The sequence below is a fragment of the Oncorhynchus clarkii genome, chromosome 3 (genome assembly GCF_045791955.1).
Source record: "Oncorhynchus clarkii lewisi isolate Uvic-CL-2024 chromosome 3, UVic_Ocla_1.0, whole genome shotgun sequence".
Taxonomy (NCBI): domain Eukaryota; kingdom Metazoa; phylum Chordata; class Actinopteri; order Salmoniformes; family Salmonidae; genus Oncorhynchus; species Oncorhynchus clarkii.
The window spans coordinates 17,132,752-17,147,718 of NC_092149.1; the positions used below are offsets into that span (position 1 = coordinate 17,132,752).

At 47.2% G+C, this 14,967-nt stretch overlaps 1 protein-coding gene across 2 annotated transcripts in view; it reads left to right on the forward strand.

Moving 5' to 3' along the window:
* The first annotated feature begins 295 nt into the window (after window positions 1–295).
* The window catches only part of LOC139389719 (glutamate receptor, ionotropic, kainate 5), a 146,249-nt gene continuing 131,577 nt past the window's right edge, over window positions 296–14,967 (forward strand). The window contains exon 1 of one of the 2 annotated variants that reach the window (XM_071136631.1): window positions 296–336. The gene's annotated coding sequence lies outside the window, so the exon portion shown is untranslated. Of the gene's footprint in view, window positions 337–13,818; window positions 13,982–14,967 lie in introns of those variants that run through there. The other variant, XM_071136640.1, reaches the window with a different exon arrangement.

The window sequence follows — 14,967 nt, forward strand, 5'->3', positions numbered from 1 at the left end:
GATATTAAAGTGTCGGCCTCAGACCTGACTCTGTGTGTGTGTGTGTGTGTGTGTGTGTGTGTGTGTGTGTGTGTGTGTGTGTGTGTGTGTGTGTGTGTGTGTGTGTGTGTGTGTGTGTGTGTGTGTGTGTGTGTGTGTGTGTGTGTGTGTGTGTGTGTGTGTGTGTGTGTGTGTGGCATTCTACTCTTCAGTGCCAGTGTGTGTGTATCTATGAGCTGATAATAGCAACCCTATTGGTATTCTGAGGAGGGGGCTCCAGGATCTCTCTCTGCTCCTACCCAGGATGGCATCACAGAGACGGGATTGTGCTCGCCTGTGGAGAGGCCACTGGAATGGGTGAGTGTCTATTCCTCATCTTCCTCATATTCCTCTTTTGCTCTCTCTCTCTCTCTTTAGCCATTTTCTCTATTTTCTTTTTTCAACATTTCTTTCTCTCTCTCTCTCTCTCTCTCTCTCTCTCTCTCTCTCTCTCTCTCTCTCTCGTCCTTCTTTCTTGCTCTCTTTCTCGTTATCTCTCTCTCTTTTTCTTTCTCTCCCGTTGTCTTGTTTGTCATTTAGCCACACCATATGCATCCCTGATGAGTTTTTCTTCCTCCATTTCCCTGCTTCCATTTCAACATATTTCAGCCCGTTTTCCCCTCAAGCTCTGCAATGTCTCCCTCCATCCCTCCTTCCTTCCTACCGTCCTCTTTTCATCATCCATCCATCCTCTTCTCCTCCTCCACACAGACATAAACAAGCCTCTAGTGTGATGGATTTTTATCAAATCTGAATGGCTCACTTCCATGTGTTGCTCTGCTCCCTCCCTCCCTCCCTCCCTCCCTCCCTCCCTCCCTCCCTCCTTGCCTCTTCCCCCCCATCTCTCTGTCTCTCCACACTCTCCATATTCTGTTTGAATTGACACTCAGAGAAAACAGGGCAGTCTCTATATTGACACAGCCAGCACAGTAGCTGTAAAAGCTGTGGGTACAGTCTCTGCGTTTTTCCACAATGACCATTCTACGCCTGTCTGTTGGTGTGTGTGTGTGCATGCGTGTGTGATGCCAGGGAGGGCAGGCTGTGTGTTCTATGGTGTTTGTGTCAAACGATTGGCGAGAAATCAGCCAACAACACAGCCGTCCTCTCCTCTTCTTACACCTCCAACCCACCACCATGAGCCCAGCCAACAGCCTAGCACACTACATGCTCCTGTGGGTACTGGGCTGTCAGCGCGGGAACATCCACACATTAGTATTGATTGGAACTGATACACTAAGTGGACTGTGATGTTTCACCTCAAATGGACCGTCTCTCCCCTGTGGCTGCATGCAGAGAGGAAGTGTCAGTTCGGCCTCTTTAACAGCTGACATAGGTTAGATAAGGGTTATAGTACTGGGAAGAGACAGAGATGTTTCATACAAGCTGTACTGATATAACTGTTACATGTCCAGTGTTGCAGGGTACATAGAATAGAATACACTCTTAGAAACAGGATAAGATTTGTTACTGTAGTGGTACCCTGTAAGGTAGGACCTTTGTAACTTCACTTATAGGGACGTAATTGTACCCCAGTTCATACCTCAGTACCTTTCTTACATATTGTCCACAGGTACAAAAACTTGCTTTTAGTAAAGGTACATTTTGCCTTTATAGCATTTCAGAAATGTACCTCTACCATAGACCACTTAAACTGGTACAACACTTCCACTCACGGGTGGTTTACAAGCCACATCAGGCCTGTAAGTAGGGTTGCAAAATTCCGTTCACTTTCTGGATTTCCTGCTTATTCCTTCCGTATTCCCTCCCAGTAGGAGATTCCTGGAAAACCTGAGAGTTTGAGGAAAGTTACCAGGATTTTGAAAACCTATCTGCAATTCACATGCTGGTAGTGCAAACTGGTGTGTAATTCCTATTAGAATCCAGCCAGGGTTATGATATCCAACAGTGGGAGTTTGTATTCACCTGCATTCAGAATGACTGCTAGGGTTAGGAACATTGTGAGGAGACTACCTAGGCCTTTTCAAATGGAACAACCATTTCAGTAATGACTGCTAGGGTTAGGAACATTGTGAGGAGACTACCTAGGCCTTTTCAAATGGAACCACCATTTCAGTAATGACTGCTAGGGTTAGGAACATTGTGAGGAGACTACCTAGGCCTTTTAAAATGGAACAACCATTTCAGTAATGACTGCTAGGGTTAGGAACATTGTGAGGAGACTACCTAGGCCTTTTCAAATGGAACAACCATTTCAGTAATGACTGCTAGGGTTATGAACATTGTGAGGAGACTACCTAGGCCTTTTAAAATGGAACAACCATTTCAGTAATGACTGCTAGGGTTAGGAACATTGTGAGGAGACTACCTAGGCCTTTTCAAATGGAACAACCATTTCAGTAATGACTGCTAGGGTTAGGAACATTGTGAGGAGACTACCTAGGCCTTTTCAAATGGAACAACCATTTCAGTAATGACTGCTAGGGTTAGGAACATTGTGAGGAGACAACCTAGGCCTTTTCAAATGGAACCACCATTTCAGTAATGACTGCTAAGGTTAGGAACAGTGTGAGGAGACTACCTAGGCCTTTTAAAATGGAACAACCATTTCAGTAATGACTGCTAGGGTTAGGAACATTGTGAGGAGACTACCTAGGCCTTTTAAAATGGAACAACCATTTCAGTAATGACTGCTAGGGTTAGGAACATTGTGAGGAGACTACCTAGGCCTTTTCAAATGGAACAACCATTTCAGTAATGACTGCTAGGGTTAGGAACATTGTGAGGAGACTACCTAGGCCTTTTAAAATGGAACAACCATTTCAGTAATGACTGCTAGGGTTAGGAACATTGTGAGGAGACTACCTAGGCCTTTTCAAATGGAACAACCATTTCAGTAATGACTGCTAGGGTTAGGAACATTGTGAGGAGACTACATAGGCCTTTTCAAATGGAACAACCATTTCAGTAATGACTGCTAGGGTTAGGAACATTGTGAGGAGACTACCTAGGCCTTTTCAAATGGAACAACCATTTCAGTAATGACTGCTAAGGTTAGGAACAGTGTGAGGAGACTACCTAGGCCTTTTAAAATGGAACAACCATTTCAGTAATAACTGCTAGGGTTAGGAACATTGTGAGGAGACTACCTAGGCCTTTTAAAATGGAACAACCATTTCAGTAATGACTGCAAAAAATCCAACTAGTTTAGAAAAATGTATGGTATTTATCTTTGTGTAGCATAAGACATCAATCAATGTACACGCAATAACACAGATATAAATTATACTAACCTGGGAAATGTGATCATGATAGTGGTACAATTTTGCCTTTAGAGTATTGCCACAGTGACAAAGCTGTTTGTTATTTTTAAGTGGCAAAAATGCATCATTGTTCCTTATGGTGGGGTATTAAGAAACAGACCTGTACCTTCATTGTGGAGTTGATTGTACCTTTATATTCCAAATATTGGGTACAAAAATTTACCATTATGCTAGATCAGTGGTTCCCAAACGTTTTATAGTCCCGTACCCCTTCAAACATTCATCCTCCAGCTGCGTACCCCCTCTAGCACCAGGGTCAGCGCACTCTCTGTAACGGCTGTTGGAAGGAGAGGACCAAGGTGCAGCGTGGTACGTGTTCATACTTTTATTAGAACTGAACACTGAAATAACAAAAATAACAAAGAGAACGAACAAAACCGACACAGTTCTGCCTGGTGCAGACACAAAAACAGAAAACAACTACTCACAAAACACAGGTGGGAAAAGGTTACCTAAGTATGGTTCTCAATCAGAGACAACGATAGACAGCTGCCTCTGATTGAAAACCACACCCGGCCAAACACACAGAAATAGAAAACATAGAACACAAAACATAGAATGCCCACCCCAACTCACGCCCTGAACAAACCAAAATAGAGACATTAAAAGGATCTCTAAGGTCAAGGCTTGACAGTACCCCCCCCCCAAAGGTGCAGACTCCGGTCGCAAAACCTAAACCTATAGGGGAGGGTCTGGGTGGGCATCTTTCCGCGGTGCCGGGTCTGGTGCGGGACGGGGACCCTCGCCGCCGATCCCGGACTGGGGACCCTCGCAGCGGGCCCCGGACAGGAGGGCGACTCTGGCAGCCCCGGACAGGAGGGCGACTCTGGCAGCCCCGGACAGGAGGGCGACTCTGGCAGCCCCGGACAGGAGGGCGACTCTGGCAGCCCCGGACAGGAGGGCGACTCTGGCAGCCCCGGACAGGAGGGCGACTCTGGCAGCCCCGGACAGGAGGGCGACTCTGGCAGCCCCGGACAGGAGGGCGACTCTGGCAGCCCCGGACAGGAGGGCGACTCTGGCAGCCCCGGACAGGAGGGCGACCCTGGCAGCTCCGGACAGGAGGGCGACCCTGGCAGCTCCGGACAGGAGGGCGACCCTGGCAGCTCCGGACAGGAGGGCGACCCTGGCAGCTCCGGACAGGAGGGCGACCCTGGCAGCTCCGGACAGGAGGGCGACCCTGGCAGAGACAACGATAGACAGCTGCCTCTGATTGAAAACCACACCCGGCCAAACACAAAGAAATAGAAAACATAGAACACAAAACATAGAATGCCCACCCCAACTCACGCCCTGAACAAACCAAAATAGAGACATTAAGAGGATCTCTAAGGTCAAGGCTTGAGGGCGACCCTGGCAGCTCCGGACAGGAGGGAGACCCTGGCAGCTCCGGACAGCAGGGAGACTCTGGCAGCTCCAGACAGGCCGCAGGCACAGGACTCACCAGGCTGGGGAGACCTACTGTAGGCCTGGTCCGTGGAGGAGGCACCGGATAGACCGGACCGTGGAGGCGCACTGGAGGTCTCGAGCTAAGAGCCTGCACAACACGTCCTGGCTGGATGGTGACTTTGGGCCGGCACGTGCGGGGCGCAGGCACAGGACGCACTGGGCTGTGCAGACGCACTGGAGACAAAGTGCGCAGAGCCGGTGCAGGATATCCTGGCCCGAGGAGACGCACTGGATGTCTGGAGAGCAGGGCTGGCACAAGACGTGCAGGGCTGGGGAGGCGCACAGGAGGCTTGGTGCGTGGGACTGGCACAGTCTTCACCAGATGGCTAGCACGCACCTCAGGATGAGTATGGAGAGCTGACTCAGGTGACATCAAATCGAGGACACGCTCCGTCGGGTGGATGTTGTGCCTCATTCACCAACACAGCAACTCTCTCATTACTCTCTACTCCAATTTCCCCATCAACTCCTTCACTGTCTCTGCTTCGCTCCCTTCGCTCACCTCCAATTTCACCCCGACTGGCTCTGGTTCCATCCTCGGCTCCTTACGGTAAGCACGGGGAGTTGGCTCAGGTCTGAATCCTGACTCCGCCACACTCCCCGTGTGCCCCCTCCCCCCAAAAATTGGGGCTGCCTCTCGTGTCTGCTTCATTGCCATGACTCCTGGTAGCGAAGTTCTTCCTCCCTCGCTACTTCAGCCTGTTTCCATGGCAGGGTCTTGTCCCCTGCCATCACCTCCTCCCATGCCCACTACGTCCTCCATTCTCTCTTTTCCCGGGGTGCAGTGTGGTACGTGTTCATACTTTTATTAGAACTGAACACTGAAATAACAAAGAGAACGAACAAAACCGACACAGTTCTGCCTGGTGCAGACACAAAAACAGAAAACAACTACTCAACTAAAACAACTAAAACACAGGTTTTATGACAGGTGGGAAAAGGTTACCTAAGTATGGTTCTCAATCAGAGACAACGATAGACAGCTGCCTCTGATTGAGAACCACACCTGGCCAAACACACAGAAATAGAAAACATAGAACACAAAACATAGTTTGCCCACCCCAACTCGCATCCTGACCAAACCAAAATAAAAAGGATCTCTAAGGTCAGGGCGTGACACTCTCAAATGTTGTTTTTTGCCATCATTGTAAGCCTGCAACACACACACACACTATATGATACATTTATTAAACATAAAGAATCAGTGTAAGTTTTTGTCACAACCCATGGCACATGGGAAGTGACAAAGAGCTCCTATAGGACCAGGGCACAAATAATAATATAATAATAATCAATGATTTTGCTCTTTATTTAACCATCTTACATATAAAACGTTATTTGTTCACCGAAAATTGTGAATAACTCACCACAGGTTAATGAGGAGGGTGTGCTTGAAAGGATGCCCATAACTCTGCAATGTTGGGTTGTATTGGAGAGAGTCTCAGTCTTAAATAATGTTCCACACACAGTCTGTGCCTGTATTTCGTTTACATGCTAGTGAGGGCCGAGAATCCACTCTCACATAGGTACGTGGTTGCAAAGGGCAGTGTCTTAGCAGAGTGATTTGCCAAGGCAGGATACTCTGAGCGCAGCCCAATCCAGAAATCTGGCAGTGGCTTCTGATTAAATTCAATTTTCACAGAACCGCTTGTTGCAATTTCAATGAGGCTCTCTCGTTCAGACATCGGTAAGTGGACTGGAGGCAGGGCATGAAAGGGATAACGAATCCAGTTGTTTGTGTCATCCGTTTCGGGAAAGTATCTGTGCACCCAATTCAATCAGGTGCTTCCCTAAATCACATTTGACATTGTCCGTAAACTTGAGTTCATTTGCACACAAAAAATCCTACAATGATGGAAAGACCTGTGTGTTGCCCTTGTTAATGCAGACAGAGAAGAGCAACTTCTTAATCATAGCCTCAATTTTGTCCCGCACATTGAATATAGTTGCAGAGAGTTCCTGTAATCCTAGATTCAGATCATTCAGGTGAGAAAAAACATCACCCAGATAGGCCAGTCGTCTGAGAAACTCGTCATCATGCAAGCGGTCAGACAAATGAAAATTAAAGTCAGTAAAGAAAACTTTAAGCTCGTCTCTCAATTTTAAAAAACGTGTCAATAACCAGTGTGCTTCTGTATGTTGTAAAAGCATTACATGGTCGCTGCCCATATCATTGCATAGTGTAGAAAATACACAAGAATTCAGGGGCCTTGCTTTAACAAAGTTAACCATTTTCACTGTAGTGTCCAAAACATCTTTCAAGCTGTCAGGCATTCCCTTGGCAGCAAGTGCCTCTCACGCTGCAGTGAACCTAAGTGGCATCGTGAGCAACTGCTTGCACGCGTGTTACTACTCCACTATGTCTCCTTGTCATGTCTTTTGCACCATCAGTACAGACACCAACACATCTTGACCACCAAAGTCCATTTGATGTCACAAAGCTGTCCAGTACTTAAAAAATATCCTCTCCTGTTGTCTCTCCTGTGGTTTGCAGAAGAGGATGTCTTCCTTAATTGACCCTTCATAAACGTAACAGACATATACCAGGAGCTGTGCCAGGCCCTGTTGACTCATTCAGCTGTAACGCATATAATTCACTGGCTTGTATAAGAAGCAGTAATTGTTTCAAAACATCTCCTGCCATGTTACTGATGCGTCGTGAAACAGTGTTGTTTGATGAAGGTATTGTCTGTTTAGTTTTTTGGGCCTTTTCCCCCAGCATTGTCCCAGCCATATCCACAGCAGCAGGAATAATTAAGTCCTCCACAATAGTATGGGGATTGCCTTTCCTAGCCACTTGGTAGATCAGGGGCGGCAGGGTAGCCTAGTGGTTAGAGCGTTGGACTAGTAACCGGAAGGTTGCGAGTTCAAACCCCCGAGCTGACAAGGTACAAATCTGTCATTCTGCCCCTGAACAGGCAGTTAACCCACTGTTCCCAGGCCGTCATTGTAAATATGAATTTGTTCTTAACTGACTTGCCTGGTTAAATAAAGGTTAAATAAAAAAAAAATTAAAAAAAATCACCATATAAGAAGCTTCTAGCCCTTCTTATTAATGGTATCTGTTGCTTTTATACATGTCTTACTACTCGAAAGTTGACTTAATTCTCACTCAAAAAACTCCTGTGGCTTATTAGATGGTTTAATTTTATTTTTGGTAATGAAACGAGGCTACTCAGGCGAGAAAAAAACCTCGCCCTGTTGGAAAATATTGGAAAATATTGGAAAATATAAATGGACTGTTTGAAAATTAAAACAAATAAAATAAATATATATATTTATATATATGTTTTTTGAAATGTGAGTCACAATTTTATTTGGCGTACCACCGACAGCATTGCACTTACCCCAGTTTAGGAATACCTGTAGTAGATTATCCGTACAGGTAGTGAACAGTACCATGTGGCATCATTACGGGTACTTCTGAAGGTATGTATTTTCATATTTTTCTACCCCAACTGTACCCTTATTTCTAAGGATGTTTTCACACTTGGTCCCTTTCAGACAATTTTTGTGAACTCAATGCATTTCGCAGAATTTTTTAACTCAGACCCCTCAAAAGAGCCCCCGAAGCGAAGTGAACTAAAACCATCTCAAGAGGTGGTCTGAGTTCGGTTTGCTTGAATTCCGCGGCCCGGATCCTTTTTTTAGGGCAATGTGAACACGAAGCCACCCAGGTTCACTTGTCATTATTCTCACATCACACACTAGACTACTGCAACAGCGTTTCCCCTGTCATAAACCCTCACACTAGACTACTGCAACATCGTTTCCCCTGTCATAAACCCTCACACTAGACTACTGCAACAGCGTTTCCTCTGTCATAAACCCTCACACTAGACTACTGCAACAGCGTTTCCCCTGTCATAAACCCTCACACTAGACTACTGCAACAGCGTTTCCCCTGTCATAAACCCTCACACTAGACTACTGCAACAGCGTTTCCCCTGTCATAAACCCTCACACAGACTACTGCAACAGCGTTTCCCCTGCCATAAACCCTCACACTAGACTACTGCAACAGCGTTTCCCCTGTCATAAACCCTCACACTAGACTACTGCAACAGCGTTTCCCCTGTCATAAACCCTCACACAGACTACTGCAACAGCGTTTCCCCTGTCATAAACCCTCACACTAGACTACTGAAACAGCGTTTCCCCTGTCATAAACCCTCACACTAGACTACCGCAACAGCGTTTCCCCTGTCATAAACCCTCACACTAGACTACTGCAACAGCGTTTCCCCTGTCATAAACCCTCACACTAGACTACTGCAACATCGTTTCCCCTGTCATAAACCCTCACACTAGACTACTGCAACAGCGTTTCCCCTGTCATAAACCCTCACACTAGACTACTGCAACAGCGTTTCCCCTGTCATAAACCCTCACACTAGACTACTGCAACATCGTTTCCCCTGTCATAAACCCTCACACTAGACTACTGCAACAGTTTCCCCTGTCATAAACCCTCACACAGACTACTGCAACAGCGTTTCCCCTGTCATAAACCCTCACACTAGACTACTGCAACAGCGTTTCCCCTGCCATAAACCCTCACACTAGACTACTGCAACAGCGTTTCCCCTGCCATAAACCCTCACACAGACTACTGCAACAGCGTTTCCCCTGTCATAAACCCTCACACAGACTACTGCAACAGCGTTTCCCCTGTCATAAACCCTCACACAGACTACCGCAACAGCGTTTCCCCTGCCATAAACCCTCACACTAGACTACCGCAACAGCGTTTCCCCTGCCATAAACCCTCACACAGACTACTGCAACAGCGTTTCCCCTGTCATAAACCCTCACACTAGACTACTGCAACAGCGTTTCCCCTGCCATAAACCCTCACACTAGACTACTGCAACAGCGTTTCCCCTGCCATAAACCCTCACACTAGACTACTACAACAGCGTTTCCCCTGCCATAAACCCTCACACTAGACTACTGCAACAGTGTTTCCCCTGTCATAAACCCTCACACAGACTACTGCAACAGCGTTTCCCCTGTCATAAACCCTCACACAGACTACTGCAACAGCGTTTCCCCTGTCATAAACCCTCACACAGACTACTGCAACAGCGTTTCCCCTGCCATAAACCCTCACACTAGACTACTGCAACAGCGTTTCCCCTGTCATAAACCCTCACACTAGACTACTGCAACAGCGTTTCCCCTGCCATAAACCCTCACACTAGACTACTGCAACAGCGTTTCCCCTGTCATAAACCCTCACACTAGACTACTGCAACAGCGTTTCCCCTGTCATAAACCCTCACACTAGACTACTGCAACAGCGTTTCCCCTGTCATAAACCCTCACACTAGACTACTGCAACAGTTTCCCCTGTCATAAACCCTCACACAGACTACTGCAACAGCGTTTCCCCTGCCATAAACCCTCACACTAGACTACTGCAACAGCGTTTCCCCTGTCATAAACCCTCACACAGACTACTGCAACAGCGTTTCCCCTGCCATAAACCCTCACACTAGACTACTGCAACAGCGTTCCCCCTGCCATAAACCCTCACACTAGACTACTGCAACAGCGTTTCCCCTGTCATAAACCCTCACACAGACTACTGCAACAGCGTTTCCCCTGCCATAAACCCTCACACTAGACTACTGCAACAGCGTTTCCCCTGCCATAAACCCTCACACTAGACTACTGCAACAGCGTTTCCCCTGTCATAAACCCTCACACTAGACTACTGCAACAGCGTTTCCCCTGTCATAAACCCTCACACAGACTACTGCAACAGCGTTTCCCCTGCCATAAACCCTCACACTAGACTACTGCAACAGTGTTTCCCCTGCCATAAACCCTCACACTAGACTACTGCAACAGCGTTTCCCCTGTCATAAACCCTCACACAGACTACTGCAACAGCGTTTCCCCTGCCATAAACCCTCACACTAGACTACTGCAACAGTGTTTCCCCTGCCATAAACCCTCACACTAGACTACTGCAACAGCGTTTCCCCTGCCATAAACCCTCACACAGACTACTGCAACAGCGTTTCCCCTGTCATAAACCCTCTTACAATGGTGCCACAATAGAGAGAAGACTGTGTACTGTGTGGAGAGAGGAGACAGGTGGTTTTAACATGGCTGTACTGTGTGGAGAGAGGAGACAAGTGGTTTTAACATGGCTGTATATGTGGAGAGAGGAGACAGGTGGTTTTAACCTGGCTGTATATGTGGAGAGAGGATACAGGTGGTTTTAACCTGGCTGTATATGTGGAGAGAGGAGACAGGTGGTTTTAACCTGGCTGTATATGTGGAGAGAGGAGACAGGTGGTTTTAACATGGCTGTATATGTGGAGAGAGGAGACAGGTGGTTTTAACCTGGCTGTATATGTAGAGAGAGGAGACAGGTGGTTTTAACATGGCTGTATATGTGGAGAGAGGAGACAGGTGGTTTTAACATGGCTGTATATGTGGAGAGAGGAGACAGGTGGTTTTAACATGGCTGTATATGTGGAGAGAGGAGACAGGTGGTTTTAACATGGCTGTATATGTGGAGAGAGGAGACAGGTGGTTTTAACCTGGCTGTATATGTGGAGAGAGGAGACTGGTGGTTTTAACCTGGCTGTATATGTGGAGAGAGGAGACAGGTGGTTTTAACCTGACTGTATATGTGGAGAGAGGAGACAGGTGGTTTTAACATGCCAGTCTCTCTTTCTCTCTCACTCTCGCCCTCGCTCTCTCTGTCTCTCTCTCTCTCTGCTCCTCAAAGTACAGCTCCTCTCAGATACTGTATAGAAAGATGGATAGATAGATATCGAGGGACCGTGAAAGATAGCAGGGGCAAAAGGAGAGAGGAGACTGTGATAGATGTAAGGGAATTAAAGGCTATAGTAGAGGAGACAGTGGCGAGACCATTTAGGGGGAGATTGAGCTACAGAGAGAGTGATGAGGGAAGGGAATGAAGGGAAGAGGTGAAGAGGGGAACGGAAGGTAAAGTCAGTGAAATAGTGACAAGGACAGACTAGACAGGAGGAAGTCAGGCGGAGTTGAGTCGGACGAGGAGGAGAATGACGTGCGTGATAAGCCAGAATGACACAAATGTCACCAAGTCTCACATGCTCTCTCTTTCTCTCTCCCTCTCTCTGCCTTTCTCTCTCTCCTACAGGGCTGAAACCTAGTGGAATGATCTCTACCTTTCTGAATCCCTTCCTTGTCAGTCAGGAGTCACAGTTCCCACCATGGGGAATAAAGACAAACTGCTAGCATCCAGCACCCCAATACTGACCACCTCTCTACCCCTGCAGAGTGACCCCCCCCACCAGGAGCACAACCACCAGTGCTGCAATTGTTCCAGTGAGAGATGTGTACAATGCACTCTTCTGATTATAACCGCATCCAATGGGATTTAATGAAACCTAGAGGTTTGGTGTGTTGATGCCAGCGCCACAGCTTGTAGAGGATCTTGAACTTCGGGGGACGTGTCTCCTTGGAAGGGAATACTCAATTGTGACTCTCCTCCAGAAAACGACATGGGATTGTGGTACATGGGTGGATTTATCGGCTGTACATCCTGTCTAGATTATGGGACTTTACTCTGTTCACTTCAAAGTTCTGCGTCTGTTCCAGACCGGTTCCTCAGCAGAACCAAGTAGTTGACATTCCCCCCTTGGGAATCCCGCCTTCTGATTTGTTTGGGGGCTTATTTTTTTAAAGGAACAATTTCCCCTCCACTTTCCCTTTTTCTGGTCTTCCTCCTTTCCCCCCACCTCTTCATCCATTGAGGAGGAATATATTATGAAACAAGTCCATTCTTCCTGATCCTCCCTTGGTGACAGAGAGAGAAGAGGGACAAACTGCCCTGAATAGATAACGAGGAAGGAGAGAGAGAACGGAGAAGAGAAGGAGATAGGGAAACAGAGAGAGAGAGAGAGAGAGAGAGAGAGAGAGAGAGAGAGAGAGACGAGATAGAGAGAGAGAGAGAGAAGAGAGAGAGAGAGAGAGAGAGAGAGAGAGAATTAACTGAGATTTGTCAGAAACCTTCTAGAGACTTCCTGCCTCAGCCTAATTTAGTCTGTCTGTCTCTTAGATCCGCTGGAAGCTGATTGGTTGGTCGGCTATTTGGTTGCACGATGGGCAGAGAAAGAGGCAGAATTCTGACCGGGGGGGTAGCTGAGCACTAGAGGAGGGTAAAAGGTCCCGCTGTACACCCCTGGACCGGAACTGGATGGCTCTTAAACAGACAGACAGACAGTAAACTGGGAGGCATTGTAAACAAGCATTACAAACAGACAGTCGTCATTGTCATCCCAGACTGTGTGTGTGAGAGAGAGAGAGAGAGAAAGAGGGAGATAGAGGTAGAGAAGAGAGAAGCAGTCAGTCCTGTGTTGGGTTTGGTGCTGCCTGTCTGCCTGACGGGGACTGAGAGCGAGCGACGCAGCAATTAGAGGATCTGACTGCATCCCCCTCAGCCTCAGCCTCCACTGGCAAGACTAGACAGAAACAAACAAACAAACAAGTAGGGGGACTGCTACTAGAAGGGAAGGACAGGTTAGATAGATGTAGTGACAGCAAGAGTGAGAGAGAGAGGGAAGGAAAGAGAAGAAAAGTAGACAGTGGAAAGGAGAGGGATAGAGAGCAGGTGTCTGAAATCCCCTTCATCTGCTTGTCATTTTCTCTTCTGTTTCCCCCTCTTCTTCTGGGAGAGGTATTGGATTTAGACAGCGGTACTCGGAGCCGTCGAGGCCTTCTGCCGGGGAAGGAAACGAGGGAAGGAGAGAGAGAAAGGGAAGGAGGGGGGCCCTTTTGGATTGAAACAGACACATTTTTCAACCCCCGTGTTTCATTTGACCAAGAGTCTCCTTCCACGTCTATAGTCCCACTGAGGAGAGGGAGAGAGATAAAGAAAGGGAAAAAGACAGCACAATACATTTTCTTCTCCTCCTTCTGTCTTTTACTCTCTACTTTTGTTGAGGGTGTCTGAAGATTTTTTCTATCCTCATTTGTTGCTTTTTCTCCTCACCTCCAAAAGGAATATTGTTGCCCAGCTATCACAGTCCAAGTACCGGAATCTTCCGTCTTGTCCTCTCTCTCTCAGCCCCCCACCCCTACACGGAGACAATCCGGAACGCTGTGACAGCCCCACAAGTCCCGTCCCCCCCCCAACAGTGGATTCTATCTCCATGCCTGTCGAGGGCTGTGCTGACTGGCTACTACACACATATATGGTACACCGCTTCTGATATCGTCTGACTCATTCTGTAAGTAGGACTCTTCTTTACCTGTGTTGTGTGTGACTGTATGTACATGTATGTATCGTTTGTCCGTGCTTAGTTAATGTCCTGCTCTGTTTCCTAGCCATAGCATTTTTCTGCAGCGTTGGTTTTACTCTGCCTTCAAACCGATACGACTCTGGTTGCCTTTGCTGCCTCAGCTGGAGGCACTTTCTGTGTGTGTGTGTGTGTGTGTGTGTGTCTGTGTGTCTGTGTGTGCGTGTGTCTCTCTCTCTCTCTCTGTGTGTGTGTGTGTGTGTGTGTGTGTGTGTGTGTGTGTGTGTGTGTGTGTGTGTGTGTGTGTGTGTGTGTGTGTGTGTGTGTGTGTGTGTGTGTGTGTGTGTGTGTGTGTGCGTGTGTCTCTCTTTCTCTCTGTGTGTGTGTGTGTGTGTGTGTGTGTGTGTGTGTGTGTGTGTAAGAGGTGCAGCAAAATCAGAGTGGTGTGAGAGTAGGAACTGGTTTTAAGTGTTGTGTGTGTGATGTGTGTACGTCCTACTGTAAGTCTGCCTGGGGTTAATTTGGACTAATTAGTGATGTGTATTTTTGCTTCTCAGAGCAGTTTTGTGTTCTTTGTCAGTGCATACATTTATTAGAGTGAGAGAAAGATGACGACCAGAATGTGGAGAGAGGGAGAGGGAGAGAGAGGGGGGAGAGAGGAGAGAGAGAGAGAGCATGACAGATTCTGTTTCTCGCTGTCTGGCTAGCACTGAGGCTTATCCACTTGCTTTTCAGTGTACAGTTTACTATCAATTTCACTCATTGTGCTAGCCTACTGTTTCTATGTCCAACATTTCCAACAGACTGAGCCTCTCAAAGAGCTAAAATCTCTCCTGTATGCTTCTGAGTGTCCATAGTGTCAGTTTCCATCTTCTGTGTGCCATTGTCTCCAATTTACAATGTTGTCTTTAGATTATAGGCTTGACAAACATGGCAGCCTCCTACTGTGTGTCCATGTTCCCATAGCCCATCCATCT